Raw genomic sequence first — 4,877 nt, 5'->3', positions numbered from 1 at the left:
AACATCAATTTGTGTGTGAAAACAGCACTGGTTCAAATTTGAATTATAATCTACAGTTTGATACTAAACTTATTTACATAAATTCATGAAATAGTAGTTCAATATAATTTTGAATGCGAGTCAATAAAAGAAACGACATGGCCTTTCACCCGTGACTCGTCTCGAAAGGGTTAACAGTTAAATTTGTCTTGAGCCTAATTCTCTCAAGCTATAAATGTTACAGGCTTTGGAACTCTCACTTAGGATTACTACATTTTTCAGAGCATTACTTCCAATTGTCTAAAAATGATTCTACATGTAGTTATACTTTTTTCTATCAAAATTAGCCTCAAAAGTATAACCTGATATTTCAACCAACAATGTATGTAATATATAATACAACATGTGTGTAGGTCTAATGCACATATGTAGTTCTCATCCGCTTTATCTTCACCTCTGAGCCAAATGTCTGATATCCTACGCTGCCTACTATGACTAAGCAGTTTAAGCCTTAAATGAATTTAATACTTGCATCCAGTCTGTTAAGCAATTTAATTAGAGAAAACTTTTCAGTTAACATGAGTATGTTCAAAATGTCCTTTTTCTTCTTCTTTTAACATTTGAGTTTTTATTCAAAGCTTGTTTAATTTCAACATTTTAAATCACCTTCAGTAACTCCTTTTAATGGGTTTTAATTGCCTAAAAAATTTAACGTTGGATTTAAACTTGCATGAAAATGACTTTTCATGAAAGTAGATCTAGCACACTTTTCACATCAACAGAATGAGTAACACAAAAAATTAAGCTTATGCAATTCACCAGAGTTCATCATCCATCGTGTAATTCCAAGTTATTTTACGATAGTTTTAGAACTTCGAGTAGAATTAAACAATAGATTCAGCAGCTAAATTGTCAGTGTTTAACTTCAAAATACTTTGGAGCTCTGTACAATTCTTTTATTCCATTACAAAAAAACTAGAAGTGATTTCACACTTCATAAATTTTATACAAGTTATTAACTTCTGCAAAATATTTTCATATGCAACTTTTTTTTAAATAAAACTAAATTTTCTCTTTGTTATGACACAAAAACACTGCACACGGTTTTACTACACATATTTATGATTAATGACACACAAAATATAAAATAAAAATTTAACCATATCAAAATTATAAGCAAACCATATTAATCAGGTTTTATTTAAATATGTAACAATTTAAAACTAGTTTTATACATTGTTGTTTTTTTAATTTTTTCAGTAATTTTCGATGCTCAATAAAATAGCTACTTAGCCTAGTATGTCTTAAAATAAACTGTAAGCATAGCCTAACAAGCAGCAGCCTTGTCAACATATTGAAATTAGAACAGTTGAATGCAAAATGATTAACTAAGCCTATTTCATCGTTTCATTAAAAAACATTTCCTATCATACTGCATTATCATAATTGAAATGATGTATAAAATGATAAAGATTTCTGCAAGCCTTACCAAGAAAAAAGACTATTACTGTAGTTTTTCACAAGCAAATTTTCTTATAGCAACAATATAGGCAATTTCCCAAATTAGCTTATACAGTTGAAAAAGAGCTTTCACCGTGTTTAGATCACTAGCCTATGAATTTTCAAAACTGAGATATGGGCAACTTACATCGCACTATGGTAACCAAAGTTAAGAAACAGTGACTGGCTAAAATCAGTAATAATAAATCTATACTGAAGTTACAAGGTTCAAATGAGTATTATTTTATTTAAAATAATTTTGGCTTTCCTCCTGTTTTGAGCATACTGAAATCAATCAAAACTATAAATTTACATTAAAAATTATGCATAAAATTAAATCAAAAAATTTTTAACTGAAGTAATTTTTTTAAATGTATGGAAAAATGACTACAAGTAAATTTTTTTATAATTTATTTAATTGAATAGTGCAATTTGCCTTCAAGACATGATACACACATTCAGGCATGACAGATGTCATTAAGTCCCCAACTACCGCTACCAATAACTTACCAAAAGTTCCTCAAACAAAAGACAAATGTTTATTTCTTATTATTTAACTTGTAGGACTTTGTTAGTTATTAATAAATACAGAACTTTAATTAAATTTCAAGTAACCATATTACATTCTTCATAACTTGCAGTAAGTTATGGTATTCTATTTCAGAGTTTAACCGTCATATTACTACCAAAAGACTTGAAAGATAAAACACGTCTTCTTGCTCTCAATAAATTTGCATATTTTCTTTCAACTAAAAACAAAAAGTTAGGTACAATGCAAAAAATAACCACATTCTTTTAACATTGTGAAGTCACCTAAAAACTTACCGTTTTACTTATGTTTTGTGCTAAGATTTGTTTGTTTGTTTTTTAAAAAAAATTGTTTTTCAAGTTTGTTGGGAAGGGGGGGAATTTATTGAACAAATATCATCATTACTAAAACTAATTTAGTTTGTAATTGAGATAATTCTGAAAGTAGAAAAAAAATGTTATAATACCTTATAAATTAATCTTAGCTTTTTACTTGTATTTGTTTAAAGTAATAAATAAGAATACAAAACATGCTTAGCAAAACCTTAATGTAGGCCTTAAAATGTTCTCAAGGTAAAATGTTTCAACTAAACTTAGGCTACCTATCCTGCATTTTGCTGTCTTCAGTCACCCTAACTCAAATTTAACTATTACATTAGCCTAACTTTTATTTAAGCTCTGAACACAGTACAATAGCATAGAAATACTGTATAACTGTTTCAGATGTATTAACATTCAAACAAACATATCCAGGAATTGACTAAAAACTTCTCGAATGTTGCAAACAGCGTACTTCACAAATTTAGTGAATTCCAACTTAGGTAGGCTTAACTTTAACTATTGTGAAATTCGAATTCATCCAAATAAAAAAAAGACTGTACAGAAAATATGATTTTACCTCGGTCCGTCCGTATGTATTCTGTTTTATGAAAGGATGATAAAAAGTTTTCAACTGTACTGGGGACGGATGGCTACAGATTTACCACTTCTTTTCCAAATATCCAAACCCCAAGACCCGCTCCAAAATGGCGGACAATAAGAAGCTTTTCCTTTAACACCGTTTAATAACCTAAAGATGACGTCATTCCAATTCTTCCCAGAATTCCTCTAAACTACGCAGTTGTGAACGTATGCTGCAGCAGAGACGAGTGTAAATCTGAAAAGCTTTTTACGAAGATCAGTCTATAAATTCGGATACGTTCAAGTTATCACAACAAAACTACAAAAAAAAAAAATAAAGCACTTTGTAGGAAACTGTTTCTCTTTTTAATTATATATAATAAATCACTTCTTTTTTATGTATTTTACTGTTTGTTTTTTTTTGTACTACGGAGCACAAAGTTGAAAGTCTCCCATTTTTTAATGTTTTTTTTTCTCTTTAGGGCTCTTGTTATAAATGACTCAAATTTATTTAATTTTAACACTTTAAATGATAACATCTAACTTAAAGACACTTCACTAGCAGCACTATTTAATGAATATCATATAAAAATTGTTTTACACTGCCTAATTAAGTAATATAAAATGAACTTTAAGGAATGTTCACTGACACAATATATTTGTATTGAAAATATATATATCGTACACCAAATATTTTAGACTATTAATCTTTCGAACTTGAAAGTGGCGCATTATTTAATTCATTTTTTAAAGTTATTGCCCCGGGAAACGTTATGGCCAACTCTCTCCCTACAAAACATATAGTAACAATATCCTATATTGTTTTGTTTTTATGTTTACAAACGTGAACATGATGCTATGTCAGCAAGAGACTGTTTACATATGAGGTATTCTCAAGTACAAATGGAGTGATAAAGCAAACTTCAATTCCTATACAGAAGATTGAGAATGACTTGCTTTCAACAAAATAATTCGAGAATAAACAGCAAAAGAAGTGAAAACGAAACAAAATAAAATCTATGACAAAGAATATACAAATTTATTAACACACACTGAAGGGTTGATGTCTTTGCTCAACATCTTAAATACCGCATTTTACTTACTGGTTGGCTTGTGCATAATGCGAACTTTTCTTACTGAAAGAGATTAGCTTCATTGAATCAAAGAGAACAAGAGTGTGTCTATGCCACACTTTCAAGTCAGACCAAAACCTAGTGCAGTATCTCACAAATTTTGATTACCTAAGAGAGAAGGCGATACAGGCGCACGATCAAGCGAGTATAAGCTCTCTAGAATGACCACTGTAGCGTATAAGTGTAGCCTGAGGCGAGAATTAAAGCAAACTTTTATATCTTGTTCACAAGGATGTAAATAACTGCATAAAAAGTATATAGAAATTTTGAAAAAAATCCCGAATATACCTGATAAAATATATATTATTCTTTAGATATAGACAGTTAAATCTGGCAGTTTTCAGCTGCCACTTATATGAGCATCAGAAGTGCAAAATTCATAGAAAAAGTATCAACTTTTATATTCGTAGACATTGTCTAGTTTATGCATATAGAAATAGCCAACGAAACACAATACATTATCGCAATCGTGCTGACTACCCTGTGTACTGTCCTTGTTAGCCACAACTCCAATATCTGGTGACAAAAACTTAGTTTTTCTTTTCAGTTGTAAATACTTTTTAATACTTATTTATGATAAATGTGCACAACCTTATATTTGCGCAGCAGTAGAAAATCTGATAATAGGTGTTTATCTGCACCATCATTTAAGTATTATGGATATTTGAAACAGGTAAGCCTGCCTGTGTTAAAGGGATTGAAACAGAATAGGTAAAACAGGCACAATTAAGATGGTAAGACCAATAACTCAAAGGAAGTGACATATCTCGCCTTCCAAACTATTAAGTGACATTTTCACTATAGAATACTGTTGCGTCAGCGAGGTCACGTGACCAG

General features: G+C 30.1%; 1 protein-coding gene across 9 annotated transcripts in view; it reads right to left on the bottom strand.

Annotated features, from left to right (window-relative positions):
* LOC106462773 (protein PRRC2C-like) overlaps positions 1-3,071 on the bottom strand; it is an 88,546-nt gene extending 85,475 nt beyond the window's left edge. For all 9 annotated transcript variants that reach the window (XM_013922725.2, XM_013922726.2, XM_013922730.2 and 6 more), the window contains exon 1: positions 2,906-3,071. The gene's annotated coding sequence lies outside the window, so the exon portion shown is untranslated. The remainder of the gene's footprint in view (positions 1-2,905) is intronic.
* Positions 3,072-4,877: the final 1,806 nt, after the last annotated feature.

This window comes from Limulus polyphemus, unplaced genomic scaffold (genome assembly GCF_000517525.1).
Source record: "Limulus polyphemus unplaced genomic scaffold, Limulus_polyphemus-2.1.2 Scaffold1245, whole genome shotgun sequence".
Taxonomy (NCBI): domain Eukaryota; kingdom Metazoa; phylum Arthropoda; class Merostomata; order Xiphosura; family Limulidae; genus Limulus; species Limulus polyphemus.
Note: the sequence above shows the minus strand (reverse complement) of the source record. Positions and strands in the feature narration are given on the sequence as shown.